Genomic DNA, 23,751 nt, shown 5'->3' on the forward strand with positions numbered 1-23,751 from the left:
AATGGTAATGCAGAAGAAACAAATTTTTGTTTTATCAACACAGTATCAAACACGACCATGAATCATGCAAATCAAATCATAAATCACAAAGCTCAGGTTAGTCTTGTCAACACTAGAACACACTATGCAAGATTCTTTATTTGGTATTTGGTCTAACCAGATACACTGGAAAAATAATATAAGCTCTTTCACTATTCAGTGTTGAAAAGTCTGAAATGGGAGTGATATGTAAAGCATGTTTTTCATAATAAGACTGCCAAATGCTACAAAAGTGAATGTCATGTGCAAACCTGCAGCTGCTTGGGGCCTTTATAATTCAGCATGGAATTTGGAGATGGGTCTTAAGCTTGTTTTACCTTCTTCAGTCTTTTGCCTGATGTAGTTAGTAGCTTGAATATTTACTACTACTATTAGTTATATCACAGTTATGCCTGTAGGGTAAGTTTGGAAGACAAAGATTTTAGCAAAGATAACTCTGAACAAACATTTGAGTGAAGTTACAAGAAAATGCTCCAACTATGAAGAATGAACACACACTAGCTTGCAAGCTTTCAGCCTAGAAATCTGTACTATTTCATTTTTTAATCAACATTGGGAAAAACAGAAAAAGAGACTCTATTCAGTTAAGGTGACACTTTTTGTCAGAGGCAACAACAGATGTCAAATAAATGCTTACTGGGAGTGAGACTGGCATCCACAGAAGACTCACGTGGCTCTCTTACAGTGGAAAAGCTACAGCGCAGTAGAAATTTAACTGCTCAGAAAAAATCCTCTTCCCAAGAACCATACATTAAGATTAAAGAACACTTTGACCAGACAGCCTCTCAGAGCACTACAGTTACTCCTAAAAGTTACAGGCCAGATCCTGAAAGTTAAAGGACAATAGCGGTTCCCCTTCAGAAGCTATAAAGGTAGAAGAGGGGCCAGGGATCTTTGTTTCTTGATTTTTCATTCACTTAAAAGTGCAAGTTTGCTGGCAGAGTGGCTTTGTTCATGAGTGCAGGCTGAATGCAGCAATTGTTTAACTAAGAAAATTGGGGTAACAAGGAACATGCAGAAACATCTAAATGCTTCCAGGTTCTTTTTTAAAACTTTTTTTTTTAATTAAATATTTCCACTTTTCACTCCAGGAACTGCCAGAATTTCTTTTTAAGATACTCAGTATTACCAAGCAAATTTTTCATGTCAGGTCAAACCTTCAAACTGAAGCAAATATTCTTTTTTTTTACCCCAGGAAGATTTGAAATTAAACGTTACTCTCATATCCCAAAGTATTAACAAAAATTAATTTCACCTTATAACCAAAAAAGTACTCCCCAAAATAAGCCAATTATCTATACAGTTTTAAGCACAAGCTTAAGAACTGTAAGATGAGTACTTAAGGAGGAATAGAGAAATGCAAAGGTATAGCTAACCTGCCAGTCATGACATACGATCCTGCAGTATTCTGGCCTAAAGGCAATAATTCTAATACAGGTCTGTGTGTGATTTGCCTTCACTGAAGTTAATGAGAGTATAGCAATATGAGTACTACGGTACAAAATTTAAACCTTAATAGTTTAAGCCTTATGAGTTTTATCACAGCTATTTGTCTGTGAACCATATAACCCTTCTGTGATTTTCTACTAACTTAATATTCTATTTCTTGATTAGGAGCCCTCTCCACAACAATTAATGATGCTATAAATTTATACTTCAGTAGGAGTTCAGGTATCTTGGAAAGGAAACAGGTATAGACAGAATAATTAACTATGAAGATGAACTTTAAATATGATCTCTCTACAATAACCATTATCACTCCAAATAATCCAATAATCTCTTCTATCTTTAGTTTTATAGAATTAGTGCATTTCCACAATCAACAAGTAAGTGAACATGCTCCAGTATTCCTGCATTAGTTATTCTGTCTTAAACTCCAAACTCCTTATTCATGAAGCTCATTTATCTGGAAGGATACTTTGCTGTACAGCATTAACTATCTGCTTAAAATATGTACAGATCAAAGGAGGGACTGGTGAGAAAAGTGAAAATGAATCTTCCCAACTCCGATTCTAAAAAGAAATTTTGCTTGCAGTAAATTTCTGTAATACATCCATCCACTTTTATTTGTGTGGCTTGACTTAACAGGAAATAATGCATCAATATACTTTTTCATAACTTTTCAAAAGCTGATAGAAATAAGGACAGAATAAACCTGTTCAGAGCAAGTGTTTCTAGAGGTCTCCTTACTCAGGAACCAACCGGTATATCCATTCATGTTTCTAAGCTTCTCTTGCAACCTAAGCATTGCAGAGATCTCTTTTCCTGTTTTAGTTGTCGGTGGTCCATTCATCTGAGAATAACAAAATTATTCTTTTTTTTTTGAAGGCTTCTCATTCAGTAAAATATCAGATCAGTGTCTGATAACTTAGAACAGCCTTCCCGCTCACTATGCAACAAACAGCTTTCCCCTCTCATTCTTAAATTCTTCTTTAAAATCTCGTCCCTATTTTTCCAATATTTGCTTTCCTTTTCCTATCTTTGTGCTTAATGAATGATCACCCTTTTTTTGTCTAAGGTAGTATAGATTCCAATCCATTGGATGAAAAAATCTATCTTGTTAAGGATTTACAGATTATCATATAAAACTCTGGGACTACGACATTTAAATTTTAAAAATACATTACAGAATCATATATCAGCAACACCGCACAGTTTTAAAGATGGCAACCAAGAATAATTTCTACATGTACTGTGCAGGGAATAAGAGAGTAACAGGGGAGGTGAAACTCAATTAACACCAGCTGAAACCGTAGCTGAAACAACCACTATCACTGTTGTCCAAAATACTAGCAGGTTTTAGTGAACTCTGAATAGAGGAAGGAAAGCTTTGGTTTGGTCTTATTCAAAACCCGGGCTTTAAAAGCTGGAAGCAAAGGACTTCAACAAGGATTATATAAAACTGTTTACATGTGTATATCATTAAATTTTCCCATCACAGTAATAAACATAATCTCCTTGGTCCTGCTGAAATACCAATCCATCACTGGAGAGACTGGAGAGGCAAAGAGTTGACAAGAAAGAAATACTGTGAATAATTTTGCCCAGTCCAGCTTGCCATTTTTTCACAGTCCCAGTAGCCACCAAAGATTATTCTGAACCTGTTAAAACACAGAAGAAGAAGGCATGCTACCGCAAGAGATGTTTGTACCCTCATACACATTAAAATGATGGGTGTGCTATGATAAGGTATTAGTATAGGCAAGATTTGTCTTCCATAAGACTGTGTTTCCCTTTAGAAGACGAAGGATAAAACCTCCTTCTTACAGGTGTTCATCTTTTGTGACAGATTCATCAGAACACAGGGTTTGCCTTCCCAGTCTGTGCAGCAGGAGACTCTCTGTCAGAGACTTAACACGTATTCAGTGTTTTCAGCTCTTGAGACTTCTTCCCTAGTGTAAGGCAACTTTGACTGGATCTGGAGCCAGCTTTGCAATGATCTCCCACAAAATCCACCCCTGTCTGGGAAGGGTCCTCTCTTACTAGCTGCCTGCCATGCTCACTCACCTCTAAGGTAGAGTAAACAGCCAGGGCCACTGCAAAAAGTTGTCAGAGCTCCCCTCTTCTCATCTTAGCATCCCCACACTTCTTTCCATAAAAAAAGCCACATAAAGACACCAGCGGTTATGGGCAGCTTCTCACCCTCCTTTGCCTCTCCTATTCTTTAAGGAGTTAGATAACTCTTTAGCTCCTCCCTGTAACATCCAGCCTGCCCATGGGGAGACTCAAAACAGGAGCATCTGAACAGGTTTATCCCACCCTAGAATAAAAGAGGCAGGATTTCTCAGCACCACTTCATTCCTCTAAGGCCTCATGGAGGAAATGTTCCACAAATACAAGTAACTGGACTAAGATGTAGTCTGAGAGCACACGCAGCAGGTCAGAGCTGATTACTGGAAGGTTAAAAGGGAAGATATATATGTAGGAGAGCTACATTTACTGAGGCATGTAGGAGACAAGCCTAACTCACACACACAGACACAGTTTACTAGAGATGTAAAACAAGGACAGAAACACTGTGGAGGTGGTGGAGGTGTGCATTCATAGTATGACTCCAGCTTCTTATGCTCTAATGTATCTTTTTGGCTTTATCAGCTCAGAATGTGGTCCCCACCATGGAGAACTGAGCCCCTTCCAGCAGCCACCAATGTCCTGCAGAAAGTCCTGGGTTGACAGATGGCATACTTGAAAAATTAGGCCTTTCACTTTCAGGATGTCAGAACAAATCATGGCAAACCTAGTAGACAACAGGGCAATCCCAGCATTCAAATGTAGCTATGTGACACCTAATAGGTGAGAGAGATAAGTGACTGAAAAGACAGCAAACCACAGTATAATTTTTCTTTTAAAAGATCTGACTTTTTGGGCCAACCTCAGAGTTTCTAGGATGGTTAGGACATTTATGGTTTTTGAGCCTTCAGATTGCTGAAACATGCACTGATATATGATACATTGAAGTACATTAAGGGAAGCTGTTGCATAAATCTTTGTATAACTCAATCTAGAGGACAAGTGAAGTCCCAAAACTTCTACTGTAGAGGGCAGATACACAATTATAAAATGTTCCAACAAAGCTATGAAAGAAGAGTTGAGTTAGAACTCTTCAGAAAAATATATGGCTCTAAATGTATAAAATATCTTCAATTTATTCTTCTAAATAAATAACTTTTAATGTTCCACTTAAAAAAAAATCTTTAAAACAGTCCTTAGTTCTAGAGATTAAAAAAAAGAATTATTTTTTATAGGAGTATTTAACTCTAAAGGTAAATGTGGGACTTAAACACATTGCTCAATTTGGGATCCTATTAGTAAATACTCTACATATTTGGAACGTATTTTGTTAATGCCAGGGGACTAAGTGGAGCTTAATCAGGTGTTAAAAATATCTGTGAAAAATAAAATTCTACACCTAATAATGAAGTTGCCAAATAAACATTGAGAGAGGCCCTAAACATTAAATACAGGAAGCATTGTTTTTGTTTCTGTATCTAATTTGATAGGGAAGTATGGTTTTGTATTCCACTTCTCAGTCTCCAACACTTTTTTTTTATACGTATCCTCCTTTTTTATTTTTTTACCAGGGTAGGTACCCCAAAAAGGGTGCTAAGTTATCCATTTAGAACTGTTTTACAATGTCTCTCAGCCCTTTTCTGTCATTTTCTATTGCTTGCATGAAATCTTCCTATGAAAACAGCATTTGGTGTTTTTTTGCTTTTTTATTTGCTCAGAGAAGACCTGTGGTTTCTTTTAGACTGCTGAAGGGAGGTAAGCTAGCGTACGTACCTGCCTCAGTCCTACAACAATCTGATTGCATTTTTAAAACTGCCTATCTGACAGGAGGTACAATACCACATTATGATTTTTCTGGTGGGAAAACTAGCTCAAGATCCATGACCTTCCAATGCAGTTTGCTGCACCTTCAGTTTTGATGATTCAATTATCTGTAAAATTAGAGTCTAACCAGATCAATGAACCCAATATAAAAAAAGCCTCTAACAAATCTGTACCAGCATAGCTTAAATTTAAAGTGAGGCTTACAGAAACAAACATGGATGCCGAGTGAGCAGCTCAGTTTGAAAATTCAGTTCTTAAAGCATTATACAATGATCTTTTGTCTTCAAATTCATTGATCAGACAAGGACAATGTGTCAGATGTACTGTATGTCATTTCTTAAAAGGAATTCAAGTAGACAGCAGAGACAAGACGAATTATAGCAATATCCATACAGAATGAAATAATATAGGAGAGACAACACCATCTGACAAACATTAAATACAACAAATAATAGGCAATATTTTGAATTATTAGAATTAGGATAAGCTGCCACTATTAGAAAAAAAAAAAGGCAGTCATTTAATATTAGTAGAGGAGGGATGGATAAAAATATCAGGCTTGCTAGAGGAGAGGTAAAAGATTAGTGGAACTACCTAACTAGAGGCTCTACTGGCATAACATCTGAGGACTTCACAAAAAATTTTCTGAATTTATCTTCATGACACCTCTGCAAAGTAACATTCTCATTTTACAGATGAATGACTAAATAAAATGGCTTGCCTAAAATCCCAGAGGAAATATGTGTCTAAACCCCTTACCAAATTCGTATCTTATAATTTTTCCATCCAAAATTGGAAAATACCTAGACCTGAGACCAGGATTTACTTCAAAATGTAGATAATAAGAAAGGGGGGGAAAAAAGGGAGGAAGAGATACTATACAGAGAGTTATTGACCAGAGAGGTGACTGACACTGATTTTCCAATATATTTAAAATTTAACTCTATGACATTTTGAATAGTAGATACAGTAAATATCCTTACCTACTCTAAAAAGTGTTTTGGTGCATATCTGCAGTAAGTATCTAGGAGCAGTCCCTTTTGAGGAGAGAGCATCACAGTCTGTACTGATTGATTCATTTCTGTGTAGAAGTCAGACCTAGGCTGTCTTTGTTCCCTTCACGATTACTTCAAAACCTGAAACGTGACTCAAACAATAGACTAAATTCATACCAGCTCATTTAAAACTCTTGAACATTAGGGGTATCTCTATATTACCAAGTAGCTCAGCACAACAGAATCTGTAGGGTGAAACAGCTGGCACTGAGGACTCAACATCCACTCTACATGCATTTCAGAGCTTTTACATCAGAGAGGCTCTAAATGGCTGAACAAGTATTAATAGCTGGAGCACATTAAATTCACTCCTGAAATGCAACTTCTAGTTTGGTTTTATCCAAAAGACTTCCAGCTCATTGCTTCGAGACCACTCCATGATGCAAACCATAGCACAGTACAGAGGATAGTGCGGCCATTTTCTTCAAAAGCACACTTCTGATCCAAATGAAAGCCCTAGTGTAGACACCCCTTCTGTCTCACAAATTCATTGTTGTCTTATACAAAACCTTGAGTTCCTGATCGTCATGTACTACTTGATGTCTTGCTGAACAGCACAAGCGTGTGGCTTAGAACTAGGAACCTGGAAATTCTGATCTCTGAGCTATCACTGATTCCCACTGCCCATGGGATAGATTCAGATCAGGAGGACACGTTTGCCCCATAGCACACATGATTATTCAGACTGGCTATAATGCACAAAATCTTCCTATCTTCAGTTTTGGGGTTACTTGGTGTGGAAACTACCAGGGAGTAGGGAAAGAAGAGACTTTCCTCGAAGATGGAATCAGGATGCTGCAGGCACAAAACATCCTGGTCTCAGAACAGAGGCCCCTGTGGCCTTCCCTAGCTATGAAACATATTCAGTCTCTTCCAGCTACAGTCACGAACCATTCTTAACCAGGTCAAAGAGCTGTTGCAAGGACTGCATTTATACCACAGTTTGAAGGTAAAATCCACTAAGTATTCATCAAGGCTTCCAGGAATGCAGTAAGCAACCTTAGCAATTTCCTTTTCACTGTGATGCAGATAATATCCCATGCAACATCCCTAAGGAGAAATCACAGCTGTCATTTCAAATGTCAAACATCCTAGACTATTAAATCTCTAATATGGTTTACTATTTTAAAGACTTACCTTCTAGTCATTTAGATCATCCTTGCAGAGCCCTGGGAGTCATTCCAAATTAGAACTGAAATTAGAATCTAAGTCTGTAAGAGAAATCTCAATGCATTTCCTGAGCAGCAGACATACCCCGTCCCAATTCTCCTTCCATAATCCACATGATTCAGGAAAGGAAAAGATCTGAGTATACTCTGTGATACTTACAGTATCTCTCTATTCCAAAAAAGGCTGAATTCCAATTGTGGATTCAACAATAAATGCTCTTGAACAAAAATAGCTTGATGTTCAAAGTGTTCAATTACCGAATGCGTTTTCCCATACTGAGGATTCAGTTTTGCTGAATGCTCCAAATAAGAAGATGAATAGAAAGTGACACAGTTTCCTGGTGATACAAAGGTATTTAGGATAGTCAAAAGCTGACTGCAAAGAGTTGCAGAGGATCTCATTCTACTGAGTGGCTGGGAGATAAAATGGCAGGTGGGATTCAATGTTGATAAGTGCAAATATTGAACATGGGAAAAATATTTCTAATGAGACAAAGACTGTGATGGGCTCTAAATTAGTACTATGACTAAGGAATAGAAATTTGGAGCAAAAGATAATTGCCTGAAAACTTCAGCCCCCTACTCATCAATGGGCAAGAACATGTTAGGAACTATTAGAAAAGTAAACAGAAAACATCTTTATACTTTTACTAAGAAAAGTGCCCACTTCCTGAATACCAGGCACAATTGCTCTCAAAAAGCACATAGCAGATATTAGAAATAATGTCTGTAGAAAAATTATATGGATAGGACAGCTTTCATACAAATTAAGACTAAAGTGATGAGGGCACTCCAGCTTTGAAAAGGGATGACTAAGGATTATATAAAATATTTCCATAAAATGAGAAATCATATGGAAAAGTGTTTCTTCACTATTTCTCATCATGCAAGAGCTAGAGGGTGCTAGAGAAATTATGAAGACATAAAATGTATGAAATATTCTTTTTCCTAAGTAACCTGCGAAAGCCATTGCCATGTGTTGAACACAATAGCAGAAGTGAGTTGAGGAAGAGATTACACAAACTTCAAATGGGTCTGTAAGAGTACTGAACTTAACCCTGCCTCAATACATCCCAAATTTTTTGATCACTGGAAGTCAGGAGGACATACTGGTGAAGGATCACTTTGTATAATTATTCTCTTCCCTCTGTACTTGCTGCTGGTAACAAGTGAAATGAACTAACTAGATGGACCTAATAAATACACATTTATGTACTTATGGACAAAAGTACACATATTCATGTTCATAGAAGTTCTAGGGATCATAGACCTGCCATACATAGTCACTTTTTTTAGTGTTCGTGAGTGAAAAAAGAGGTATTACAGTAATAGAAACAGCTCTTGTGATGACACAGAAATCCACCAGCAGCTACCAGTGAAGAACTGCTGTCCCAGAAGAATGCTTCTAGCCTCTGATAGATGCGTGATGCTGCATCTTAAAATCCTTCAAAACTCATAAAGTGTAACTAGATAACATGAATATGAGCCATAATTATTAATATTATAGCAAAATTATTCCACTAAACTGAGATCATTATGTGCTGTTCCAACAAAATCTAAGTTGATATAAAATCTGACAGGGTGAATAGACCTGTAAGTCAGCAGATAAAGGATGTGTTTAAGTACTGTGATGACAGGCACGGAGCAGAACATGAGTCAGTGTGCTTTCCTGAATCAGGATCTTCATGAGTAAAGGTTTGCCAGACAAAACACAATTTAAATAAGGTTTTGGGGATGACACTTTGTTCGATTCTCTATTTTTAAGATATGGGGAAAGTATTAAAGTTCACCATGACTGTGTCAAAAAGTGGTAGTGAAAAAGTTATTATAAAAATATTTTTATTATTATTTCTAGTTTTCACAGGACTTAGTAATTTAAACATAAAAAATATAGGTGCCTGTTTTTTAGAAGAGCCAGGTTACGCCATATGGAGCATGCAGGCACCATGTAATATTTCTGGTTTTTTATTACATATAAACTGTTTGATGGCTACCATAAAAGTAGCTCACTTTTTAATGACCCTATTAAAAATTGTTCTTTTGAAGAAACAGTGGTGTAATGGGGATTGCCTGTATAGCTTGCAACAGAACAGAATCAGAAGTCCCAGGTTCAGTGGTCCAAAAAATGACAGAACTGTGATTCAATGCGATGTTAAAGTCATAAAGAAATCAAAAGTAATGCTGAAAATTTGACCATAAATATTAACAAATCCAGGCTTAAAGTTGTCATGACAGACCCAGTAACACAACATTTAAAAAAATCAGATTTAATTGGCCTTTATTCTGAAAGTAATCTGGCAGAACAGAATCTTAACAGGTAGCATATGATTTTTATAATAAATTACAGAATCACAGAATCACAGAATGGTTGAGGTTGGAAGGGACCCCTGGAGGTCATCTAGTCCAACCCCCCTGCTCAAGCAGGGTCACCTAGAGCATGTTGCACAGGATCGCATCCAGGCGCGTTTTGAATATCTCCAGAGAAGGAGACTCCACAACCTCTCTGGGCAACCTGTGCCAGTGCTCTGTCACCCTCACAGTGAAAAAGTTTTTCCTCATGTTCAGATGGAACTGCCTGTGTTTCAGTTTGTGCCCGTTGCCTCGCGTCCTGTCGCTGGGCACCACTGAAAAGAGTCTGGCTCCATCCTCTCGACACCCTCCCTTCAGATACTTGTACACGTTGATAAGATCTCCTCTCAGCCTTCTCTTCTCCAGGCTAAACAGGCCCAGCTCTCTCAGCCTTTCCTCATAAGAGAGATGTTCCAGTCCCCTAATCATCTTTGTGGCCCTTCGCTGGACTTGCTCCAGTAGTGCCACATCCCTCTTGTACTGGGGAGCCCAGAACTGGACGCAGTGCTCCAGATGTGGCCTCACCAGGGCTGAGGAGAGGGGGAGAACCACCTCCCTCGACCTGCTGGCAACACTCTTCCTGATGCACCCCAGGACACCATTGGCCTTCTTGGCCACAAGGGCACATTGCTGCCTCATGCTTAACTTGGTGTCCACCAGCACTCCCAGGTCCTTCTCAGCAGAGCTGCTTTCCAGCAGGTCAACCCCCAACCTGTACTCGTGCATGGGGTTATTCCTCCCCAGGTGCAGGACCCTGCACTTGCCTTTGTTGAACTTCATGAGGTTCCTCTCCGCCAAATTATATAACATTGCCTTACCTGACTTATTTGAGATAAGCTTTTCATGCAGCTAATTGTCTTAGGCAACTGGACAAGCTGAATAATACACTGATTATATGCAATCGGAAGCAAATATTGTGCTGGGGCATTGCCTACATCCTGAAGTATGGTGACATTTGATGACTGGCAAAAGGCACTGCTTTGCCCCCATTTCTGGCCTGGGGAAAAGTGAAGCAACTAAAAACACCTGACAGGCATGCAGTAATGTACTCTGGGAATCTGTCCTGATGTCCAGTTACAAATGTGGCTCCAGAACCCATATAAGTTGAATGTATTTTGAATACAGTTGGATAAGTTTAAATTTGCAAGTGAGAGTTAGCAAGGCAGTAGGGATGCTATCTATTAAAACCCATTTCTGAAAGGAAGAAATAGAACCAGTTGATTACAGCCTACCCCTACCTGGAAGGTCTTATTCCATCCAGTAACTGACAGTTCAGGATATATGATGCTCCTGACGCAACTTAATCTTTTCATAAAGACAACATATGCTAAAAGAGGTAGTGTCTCCAGGAAAGCTCCTTTTTGCATATAGGACATTTAAGATCATAGAGGTACCACAGCTGCTTTTAGGCAGTTGTTCAGTCACCCTGCCTAACAACTGACTATGGTTTAAGTGTCAACAGATTAGAGTGTCTTTCAAGTTGTTAACCTTCTCACCCATTTCAAAAAATCCATTCTCTTCTCCCACCTGGGAAAGTTAACTATTGCTTTGATAGGTCAATGCCTTGGTCACACATTTCTTACCATGCACACTGAGGTGTATCACAAATGTGTACATTTCCTGTTCCACTTTTGATACTGATGATAGTAGTTGGTCTATATATTTTTTGGCAAGTTTACGATAGAGGGGTTTTTTTAATAAGAAAGCAATGAGAGTTCTCAGTTTAAGTGCTTGTTTCAAAGCATGCTTATAGGTATAACGGGAAAATCGCTAATAATATATCTAATATATCATTCTTCATTTGTCCTACCCCCCTCCCCCAGTTGGCATAATGGGTTTTCAAAATGAAGATCTAATGTACTGTACATATCATTACAAGATTAGAAAGTATTAAAGCTGTGCCAGCAACACGCTATTGAAAGTTACTATTGCTCTTTCAAGTAGTGATTTATAAGCCAGCATTTCTGGGAAAAGTTATTTGTGAATGTCACTGAAATGCTTGCTGGAAAACCCTTGGTTTGTTGTTGTTTTCTTGATTTGGATTGACTGCCTCCCTTTTGGGTTCATATGCAACTTTGTATAATCCCCTTTTTAAATCGTGCAAGAGCAATTGGGCTGGAACTTGTCGGTTTACAATAAAGTTACTATGCTGCTTTGCAGCATGAACATGAATAATGTAGCATTTCACATGGCTCACCTATAGAGGATATTGCTCAGGAGTACCTATTATTTTTGAAGCTCACAATCTAACTCTCTCCATCTTACCTTGCAAGAATAAGATGAGCCCTTGGTTTTGTTGCAAAGAAGTATGTTCAATAAGAATATTGCTTTCTTCCTGAAGGCAATGTTAAGCTGATGTTACTTTGACAGTCACTTATAGGTAAACTATCAGTGTTACAGTCTTACAGACAGTTATAGATTGTAAATGTCATAGGCAACAAAGTGTCCCTTCATTATATCCCCGGGACAAAGGGGAAAAGTCCATCCTGGAGGTAAAGGTAGTTGCTCTGGTCAAATTTACTTCCTTGCTTTCAAAGAAGCCAGTCACTTCAGACTCATTCTTCTGAACTCATTCTCCAAAATCCAGGCCAGCAAATGCCATGGTAAAAGAGAACATAGGTTTTTCCCTGTGCAGTCAGTTGCACTGTCTCACAAAATGTCCTTCATTTTATGATTGGTTTTCCCTCACTTCTGTCTCTATTTTTTTCTTCAGTCCATCTAGGATTCTGCACATTTCTTATCAGCATACCTGTCATCTAACTTTAATTGTAGGATAGCTACCTCATCTCCAAATAGATGAAATGGAGTACTACACAGATTAGAAAACATGAGAGAATGAAATTAATACAGCAACAGTGTTGTCATGTACAGGTGTGAATTCAGAGTTGCACTGTCAACACTGTAAAAGTTAATGAATTGGTTACCCAGACAAACAATAATCCAATGATCCAAAATATTTGAAAACAAATAATGGAAGTTGTATACCATGGTAACACAGTGAACAAGACTATTTAATAAACCTGAATAATAAAAAGCACAAGCTAGGGCTTTGGGGTTTTTTTGCTTCTCCCATAACCCGTCATTTTGGATGAAGATGAAACATTGCTGGAGTATAACTTTAGAAAGGTCAAAATTTGGATAGAAGAACTGTATCCATAAGTCTGACAGCATCAGGCAAATCGAATGATTATGATCTCCTAATGGAACTCTGGTAATCAGTTGTGTAATTTAAGCAAGTTTTACAATCTGTTTCATATAGAAACCATTTAGGTCCTGACCTTGCAAAGATTTACATTCACAAATTCAAGAAGAGATTTAACTGTACTTGACTCCCAGATCTCTCCTTCAGCTCTGTCTTCCCTAACCAAACAAAAACCTCACGTGATGGCCATTCAGACAACAGCTGCAATGATCATTTTCTCATCTTTAACCATCTCAGTTCTCTTTTTGGTTCTCTCTACTGACACACTCCTTTTCTACTGCTTCAGCTGTCAGTGATCCTATTTCACTCTCAGGACGTTTCACAGCCTGTTCCTACTTCCTCTCTCCATCAGCACCAAAAGCAGGTTCCTGCTCATACAGCTGATTTTCAGGACTTTCATCTTCATGTAACCCTACAAACATTCATTAATTGTCTTTCCAGTATCTCCCTAAAGTTGTCCCTCCCCAAAGTTATCCATCCCAACAACAGTATCAAAAACTTGTCAGGGGTTAGACAAGTGTGTTGCTATGACTGCTATTCAGAGTGATTAACATCTCATGGCTACTTTATTGCTCCCCCTTCCCTGTTTCTCTAGCTATAACAAGTGACTCTTATCTTAGTCTCTGCTTGTAAATGTTTCAGGCCAGGTTTGTATTTTTGTTCTATATTGCACTGTACATGCTTGAAGAATAACTTCCTGGCCCACATGTGGCCTGGCCTCCTGGGCTCACTGTTAATACGAATAAGTCCAGGCTTGCCCTTTATTTTAAGAAGGTCTAGCCCACCTGTGAGCTGGCTTTCCTTTGTAACAAGGGTGGAAGGCACACAGTTTTTTGGCTGACAGTTGAAGTCAGAGCTAAAGAGAAGAAAGCTGGAACTGGAGCTGATGATAGAACTATATGGGCTTATATTCCTTCTTGAAGAAACGGGTGTCAAGGAAGAAATCAGATATTCATGACTGGATGCAGTGGATACTTGATACTCCTTGATTTCTCCTACAGGATGCTGGAACATAGGTAAGAATCAAATTCCTGGGAAAGAAAGTCAGCTCAAAGGGTGAGTGAGCTGGCAAAATATGAACTATAAAAATTTAATATGCAAAGAAACTTGGTGCTTCGAAAAAAAACAGCAGTGTTTGTGTCATCTCAAAATGAGCGACATGGTCAGCCTGACAGAGCTTTGGTTAAGTTATTACCTGAGGAGACTCTGAGCCTGAATACTGCAGAGCAACAGGTGATACACCAGTTTATCCACGATCATGGCTTATGAGCCAAGGCTTCAATATGGCCAAAAACTTCACACTTCAGTAGGGCAAGCTTCATGGCACAAGGCGTCCTAGCTTGAGGAAATAAATTATATGAATTCCCCCAGCTCAAAAGGTACTCATGACATTACACTACCATTCTGCTTCGTGGGATGATTACACTCACAAATGAGGTATACTAAATGAATTCTCTTATCACCTACCTGCTACTAAACCACAACCAATTCAGCATAGAACCACCACCTGCTTCCATGAGAGACTCAAGTTAACTTTGGACTGTAAAGAAGCTAGAGGGAAGCTAAGCACATGTCTTAGTGCTTATCTATTCTTGAAAGTTATTGGGGGTTAAAGGAAGGCTTGAGACTAAAATATAACGCTTATTCCACTCAGGGTTGTCAAACCCTAAATCGTCACAGGCTGAAGAGTTTAGTCTATAGCAGACTGAGCAGGAGGAAAAGAAAATAAGAAAAAAACACCTAAGCTGGAATTCTGTAAGTGTCTGTAAATCTCTCTCAAATTTTTAAATACGTGGACGTAGCAAGCACTGTTCAAGTTACAGCATTTAAACAAGATAGAAGGTATGCATCCAATGGACAACATCAAAACCTTAAATATTTTCCATTACAAAGCAAACAGCCTATGCTCAGGTTTTGTTTTATCTTTCCTGTGTTACTGCAAATGCCAGAGAAAGATATTTTATGTAAGTTTAAAAACAATGCTTGAGTAAGAGCTATTCCTTTTGTAATATGAATCACATGTAAGATAACCAGCTACTCATCTACTGCCTAAAACAGAAATCACTTTCTGCAGATGGGCCCTTTTAAAATTTACTGGCATTAGAAGGTTTGCTCTGTGTGTTGTGTTGCTTTTTCTTTGTTTTGGGTTTTGTTTTAAACTTCTGGTAATTGCTTTAAAAGAACAAAGCTCTTTGTTTAAGGGTAGCTCAGGGAGATTGTAATTGCCATAAGGTACAAGACTGTTTCCAAGTATTTCTGAATTGCTTCTCTTTCTTTATTAAATATTTAATGTTTAATGTTTGGCCAAACTGTGGAAATTCCCTCTGGAACATGGGTGATGATTTCAGGAAGAGAATGAAGACCTGTCAAATCAATTTTCAATATGATTCTCTTTAGAAAACCACAGCTATTAAAGGTTGGTTGATTTTAAGAAAAATAATAATAATTCTAGGAGTACATGAACATGTCCTCAGTGAAAAATATCAAACAATTAATTCTACATCTTTGAAGATTAAAGATTCACAAACTGTATTTTACCAAGGAAGTCATAACTGTGCTTTTCTCTATAAATGTCTTTCTTTTTTAAGGATTATTGTTAATGTAACCCGGTTGGCCATATCTTCCCCTCCCTTCCCCCTCATGCACCCAGCTCCTCATAGATTTTATAAGACAGACTTCTTAGGCTTATCTCCAGCTAGAGCCGACACTGACGTTATCTGGTGGTATCCAGCATCAAGGCTGTAACTCAACAGTCGAGGAGGGAAATGTCTCAGGGTTACTACTGACTAATAAGATCCTGCTGCATCAGCTAAATAGCACCTGCCCTTTCCTCAGATATTCTCCCTCCAGATGTTCTGTTTTCACCTAAGAGATCGGTCTGTCCCGGGAGAGCTGACTACTACTTTTTCATTGTATTAAAACCTGACAGCATGCTGGGAATAAACCATTTCAAAACCTAATGAAAATAAGCATGTGCTTCCTCCAAGCCAACAATATGCTTTGGTGTGGATGATGCAGCTGATCAGAGAACATGTGGTAGACATTACAAAAGCTGTCCATTTTGAGCTCTGAAAATTTCTACTGAAGTCAGGGACCTCAGGCTCCTTTTGCATTCTGCCTCTGCCCTGACGTCAGGGCACTGTTGCGGTTCTCATCCAGGGTCCCTAACCTATATTCACTAGACAGCTAAACATACAAGGGACTGAAGAGAGCAGTCAAAGAGCTACCACACCACCTTATTGCAACTGTTCAAGAAAGCCTAAGACAAGGGTTATAGCCAAGCATGTTGAAGTGACTTCTACAAGGCTGGGGGAGAAAGAGATTGCAGGGAAAGTCAGTGCAGGTGTGCAGAAAGAGCAAATATTATGCCAGTTAGGATTCTACTAAACTTTCACTGCAAAAAGAAATAAAATGCCAGAGTTAGAATATCCAAGGTTTAATTAATTAAGCTATGTGGTATGTCACCTGGTTTTCAAGTCAAATACATTTATAACCTCATATATAATACTACCATTAAGTACATGTAATGAAACATGTAGGATGTTTATAGTACTGCTGTTTTAATGTAACTTGAAAACATGCCTTTTCTTGATTGCCCTTGTGTGTTCTTCAATAGCTTATTAACATAACTTTTGTATTTAGCTTTACAGAGTTCCTTTTCCAGGTCACTTTTCCTAACACTGCATCTGCTCAAAATAAACAAGGTTGGCTGGTTGATGTTTGAAGGTTCAATTGTTTCTGGACTAGCTGTCAGATAGTTTTCTTCCACCTCCCACCATGCTTTTACAGTTCCACGATATTTAATATACAAGTTATCCAACAGCTAGTTACATATTCAATGTGCAATTAAGAAAAATGAGCATAGGTCAAGGTTAGCACACTCTGGAAATGCATTATGTATTTCAAATGAGAAAGGTTTTCCCCTAGAGAACCTACTCTCAGTGGCTATCCCTAGATACCCAGCTTGCATGTGCTCAGTGCAGTCCAAAACAGAGTAAGCTGGAGATCCTAAGTTCTAAACTGAATTCTGGGGATCCAGTAAATCTGAGTCTTTCTGAAATCTGATTTCCTCACACTGAAGCATGCCACGTACAACTGCCAAGCCACAGGCTAGACCCAAAACAAATATTTAAAAAATGGTGAATAAAATAAGTAGTTTCTAAATTTAGATTTTAAAGTCCCCAGTGTTGGCACATTCCTTACTTCTATTGGCAATGAAGTTTAAAAGCAAGTGACTGTTCCATAATCTAAGTAACAGTTAATAGTGCAATGTCTACTGATCTCTAATAGATAGGCATGCAGGTGTGATGCAGTACGTGCATGCCTGAAAGAAACTATAAAGGGATGAGGGTAAACCAGTGAGTCTGCTGTATTTGCTGAGATGATCTCTTGCTGCATGAACAAACCCCTGGGAGCTGCATAACTAGTTAAATATTATCATAATTTTGGAATCAATTTCATACAGTCAGGAACAGGATTTGGGGGTAAGTTAGCATTTAGCAACACAGTAAAGGAACTCTTCTGACCTCCAGAGTGAGCTGACACACTTGTGTCTAACAAATGTACTTTCTTACTACTTGGTTACAATAGCAGCTAAGGGTCCTGAATGTTTCTGAGAACAAAGTATCTCAGGTAGGTCACCTAAAAAAGTGTGTCACATGAAACTATTGAACACTTCTGGAAAATTGGCCTGGCTGCTGGAAACTGGTGTTCTTAACAGTATGCAAGCTAAAATAAATACACAGAAACTAAAATATAAAATCATTATAAAACAAGCCCACCTAAAAGTTCAAGTGCAAAGTAAAAACAGCTTTAATAAACCTAATTAAAATATAATAAAAACTATTTTTAAATAAAATCTTAAAATCAGAAGACTGAGCCAGCAACAGAGGGAGAGTAGAAGCCAAACCACAATCTTGCTAAAAGACACTCTAGTATATAATGCCACACACTTTTTCCACCCTTGGACATAAGACATTTGGACTGTACATCTCCATTTTGGTACCTAGGTATTGAACATGATTGTTTTAACACATTGCTTAAGCTCTCAGCCAACTAGCCACATAGCATTAAAATAATTGAATGAAATTCAAAACAATTAGGTACAAGGAATATTAAATATGCCACAAATGTCATGTTAACTCCTTAAAGCAAAAAAATAATCTTTGTTATTTACATATGCCTTTCATTAGCATCCAAGGAACTAACTGTGGAAGCTAACCCCAAATTCTTTATAGAGTGTTATCACCTACATAAAGGTTTGTCAGCAGCAACAAAACAATAGATTCCCTTTTGAACAGACAGTACTATAGAACTAAAAGATCTACATAAATCATTTTTTTATCTAACCTTGAATGGTGGAGCACTTAGTTATTGCCCTGGAAAAATGCTACTATAATCACACACAGAGGCTGCTACTTAAATAAAAATTACTCATCTGTCTGATCCAAATCTTATCTAGTCAGATTTCTAAGGAAGTAAAGAAAAAGTAAAGAAAAGTAAAACTTCTTCTAGTAGAATAATAGATCCTATTACTGGCAGAAAAATGTGTAACAACTTTGAAGTTCCTCTTGGCATTTTTTTAAATATGAACAGAGGTGATCAATGTTAGCACATAAGACATTATTGGAGAGCAAATCCTTTGTCCAATTTACAAAGTTTTTTAACTGTGAACCTAAACTATTAATAAACTTATCCTTCCTGCTCTTTAGACTTCTACCACAACTGCTATTCTGATTTATTCATGACTTCCTTTTATCAGAGACATGCCAAATCTGCTGTACTGTCCACTTGGAAAAATGCCCACTATTCACAGCCACTTTAGTAATACACAGATATTACCCTTAACTATTTGCATTGCAGCCATCCAGAATGCTCCCACTCATATGAAAGCTTTGGAATAACTTGTTATTTTTAACAAATTAAAAAAAAATACTTTTTATTAAGCTGATTTCTCAAACTTGAAGTTTTGTTTCATTTGTACAAATGACTTACTTTCAAATTTCATTTTGCATGAAAACTTGTGGTGCTAAAATGGTCTAGTGTCTCAGAACACAGAATTCCTTTTAGGGGAATCAGATATTTTTCCTGTGTAACCATTGGTTTTAATTAGGCACTGCTGGATAGTAATACAAGACCAGAAAAAAAAAAGGTAAAGCGAAAGTGAACAACAATCCTTCACAGCATTAAAAATGAATAAAAAATATAAGTGAACACAAAGCCCAGAAAAGATGGGTCAAATTCTTTTCAATTTGGGTTTCAAATATTCATATGCAGACAGCTAAAGTAGTCTAACATAATATATAAGTAGCTCCTGCATTTATCTACAGACTGGCAAAGTGAGTGAAGATGACAGAAGAAAGCCCAAGCATCTCTACTGAAAATTAGGCCAACTTTGGGCAAATATGTTTAACAGTATTGCCTTTCTCTTCAATACTAGTCTTCCTCAGGCTCCTAGACAAATGAATGTTCAGGGTAAAGCTTGCAGAGGCCATGGCATAGACAGGATGAGTTAGAACCAACCTTTTAGGATTCCCACTTTCATAGAGACAAAGACACACCCTGGGGGTTTATTAGAAAAAAAAGGAAAAACATACAGTATGTGTGGCACTTTGCACAAGCACCATTGTGATTTCCATTGTGCTGACTTAGCTTTCAGTCCCATTCCACAGTAAACAGTAACTAGCCAAATTGAGTTTATATGCAATAAAGCTCTACTGAGGTGTTAGAGCATTACAGAGGAGAATCTGTGGGGAAACACACAGACATGCAATCACATCACTGTACCCCATCCTGAATGATTATCTCGCAAGTCAAAAGGTCCTTCAAGAGCCAGGGTTCTTGTTGTAGGCAGGCAGAAGCAGGCAGAGATAGCAAGCAGCCTACTGGTAGGAGTTCATGTTTGAACTGTGCTATACATCCCCTGCTGGCATCCCCTCCTCTGTCTAGGAGAAAATGATTCTAGTTTCTTCTCTTAGGCTCCTAGGAGATGCTTCACCCTTTTCAATAGAGTTTCTTTGCAGGCTTTTACATGGGAAAACTTCTAAAAACTTGGCTGTTCTTTCCAGTTCCCCATGCTAAAGCATCATACTAATTTTCCACCTGACTGTTGCTATCCGAAAGTTTCCACAGTGCTCAACTTCTTGAGCTTAAAACCCCCAAACTACTGTGAAGAACAGTCTCCTGGTGCCTATACCACAGGCCAGGCGGTCTGGGCTCCCAGGAACCCTACTGGTATGTTGCTGCTGCCCCAGTTCTACCTTCCTTCCCTGAGACACCCATCCTGTATGAGTATTAGAGGAATTTTTGTTGCTCTGCAAAGTCTTGGTTGCTTTTTCAGAAAAAAACAAGAGTGCATAAAGTTGAGTATACACTTCAGAATTAAAGAGAGGCTGTTTTTTATATCACATACATAGATGTCATGTTTTTTAATTCAAACGCACAAAAGGGGAATCTTATATTCATAAGCTTGAAGCAAACCTTAAATTTTGGAAGTTTTAATTTAGGAATGAGGAGGGATCTGCTCTGGCAGAGAAAAGGCTGGTTATTTTCTTTTACTTCAGCAAGTGGGACGGGAAAATTCACAAAAGATTCATCCATCACAGCACTAGCTATATGGGTGAGTTACTCCTCAGAAGCTCAAGTATATTCCTGCAACTAAATTATAATACAAAAACTCCAATACATAAGCATTAAGCAGGAATTTCACAGCTGAATACAAATGTGCCTTTCAAAATCCATTTGCACTGCAGTTTTCTCCCACTCAGGATCTGTACCATAGACTGTTACATGAAAGGTTATATAATAGTTCAAGCCTATGGGAAGTGATCTCTTTGTACTGAGGTAGAAAGCAAATAGTTTGCTTTTGGTCCCAGTGTGGATATGTGTGGTGGGGGAGGAGGTACTGGATTATTGCTGGAAGCATTTCTAGGTCTTAGTGAAATAAAATAAGTTTCAGTAGCAGCCAGAATGGTAACCAGTAATCTACAGTATGTTGTGAAGGGATTTGCTTATGTTTTGACATTTATCCAGGGTACAGAAATCCTCCCTGACAGGTTCTCAAGTCTGGGCCAATAATTCCTTATAGACTCACAGGAAAAACAAATGCTCCTCCTTGAGTTTTGCCAAGAGACTTTGGCCCTTTGTCAGATCAGATGAGTTTTTCTGATAGCAGCACCAGCATACTTCAGTCTGACAAGGTCATCTTTGAGTTCTGTGACCTGAAGAAGGGAATCAAAGGAAAAATTCGACTACTGTTTTTGAAAATTTATTATTAACTATTTTTCCAGATGGAAAGCTAGGCAGTGATAGAGAAAGTAGTAGGAGATCAAGTCACTTTTACATCTACATTGCATTGTTATGAAAGAGTTAAACTAAGGAGCTGAGAACAGTTTCTGCATCTGAGAGGATAAGTATAGAAGAACATGCATTTTGTTGTTTTAGTTTTCTATCCATTACTTTAAATATGCCCCAGCAATCTAAGCTTACTTCAAAATTGGCCTGGAAATTAGAAGCTATTCACCAAATGGCCATAAAAAACCCACAGTATACCCCCATTACATCCATCACCCCCTGAAATGGTACCAAAGAATGAGAAATCATGGCAGCATAATATTGGCTCTTAGAATAAAACAGAACACAAAAGGAAACATTTTATTTTGTGCCCTACTCCAAGTAAAAATGTCAGCCATATAGTCTGAACAAAAGTATTTCATAGTTTGGGAGAGAAGAGGTGGAGCTTAATACACTGTTCAATACACAAGTTCCCCAGTCCTGCCAATATAGTCAAGAAAAGAAAAAAGCAAATAAGCGATGCAATATAGTTCACCACAAGGAATCACGCAGCTACGATCATTGATGGCGTTAGCATGACAGCTGAGGAAAAAGAAGCTTTGACACATTTCCACGTGGTCATGGGACCTCCATTCACACCTAGGAAGAAGAGTTTGAAGTTCTTATTTGGTCTGTCCTAATTCTAGTTAGTAAAAATGGGTAGAGTGTTGCAGCGATTTGTGTTACCTCTTTCCTTGTATGACTACACTGTAGAAAAATTTCTTTCTCTATTCCATAATACCACTTTGACTTCTTTCAATCTCTGTGTTTCTCAAACATGGCCCCTAAGGGGCCATGAAAAAGTTCAAAGCAGTTCACAGACTGCTGTGGGGTGAGAACAGACTGTATTAATTGTCTACAATGGGGAAACTGAGTTGCTACCAGCAATTAAAGGAGGCTAATAGTTCTTTGGCTGGTGTAAACACTTGTAGCCAGTAATTACAGCTATTGAGTATTCCCCAGACCTGAAGAAATTGAACTGCTGCCATTTTGTCTGAAAAGTGGTAACTGACAGCTTAATTGACTTTTTTAGATGGAGAATGGGAATTCAAGCAGCATGCTAACAGTAAAGTTACTAATTGTAGATGAGATTTTTTAATCATGGAGAAGTTTTTGAAAAGAAACAAACCCAGCATGGATTTAAATCCAGGGGTTTCATATTCAAGGGATTTGCAGCAAGACTAATGGACAAGAACTGCTGAAAACTTTTGAGATACTGCTCTGCTATATAACCTGGCACAAAAAAAGGAGAGAGAGTGACCAGGGCATGTGAAGTGCAAAGACAGAGATGAGTGAAGGATATAAATTTTGAGAAGCAGATTTATAGGAGATATATTAACAGAATGGAGGAAGATGGGAAACTTTTCATTCTAATTCCTTCCCCTTCCCAATTGTCTTTACTCGCTATATCTAAATATTTGTAAATGTGTATAAAAATCCCACAGAGAAATATCAAGTAATTACTCTGTCTTCTCCATTACCTAGGTAATTCAGTAATTCTTCCCTACAGAAACCCTTGCCAGTCCATCTTCCCAAGCAGTTTTCCTCAGTATGGCACTCGTTCCTGTTCTTGTGCTATGAGTTTCAGCTTATTTCTCACTTTCTCCACTCTGTTTTGCAGCCATTGTTGGCTGAGCTGATAGGAAGAGACAAGGCATCAGGAGAGGATCATCAGGATGCTGAGGACTGCTCTGGGGATTTCTCCCAAGGAAGGAGACAGATTAAGCAGAGAAAACATAGGTGAAGAAGGCTGAGCTCTTTAAGGTCTTTAAGAGCTCTTCTCTGTTCTTTTGTAGAAGGAAAAATATGTCCTCAGTCCTGTGATGGTGTGCTCCTTTCCCCTCCCCAATATGCTCTCTCCCCCTCAACCTGACCTCCCTGTAAACAGCACGTAGGCAGGGGCTAATTGAGCATGCGCCAACTAAGACTCATCTAGCATGCAAATATGACTATGAGTCAATCATCTCCCCTCCCCATAAATAGGGGGCAGCCCAGAGCCCCTGGAGCTCTCCTGCATGGCAGCAGGCTGCACTGCAGAACCTCCTCTTGAGCAGGGACGCCTCTCAGGGTTACTCCTCGAGGTTGAGAGATTCCTCACCCATGACAGATCCTCGGTAAGTGATTAATGGCATGCTGAACTTTTGCGAACTTTGCAAAACTTTGCTAAGTTATATCTCTGATTGATTATGCACATAATCCCTTAGACATAAATCGTTGACCACGTCTGAGACTAGGATCGGATCCAGCCGCTCCTAGGCTCCTCTCAGAAGGA

This window comes from Apteryx mantelli, chromosome 2 (genome assembly GCF_036417845.1).
Source record: "Apteryx mantelli isolate bAptMan1 chromosome 2, bAptMan1.hap1, whole genome shotgun sequence".
Taxonomy (NCBI): domain Eukaryota; kingdom Metazoa; phylum Chordata; class Aves; order Apterygiformes; family Apterygidae; genus Apteryx; species Apteryx mantelli.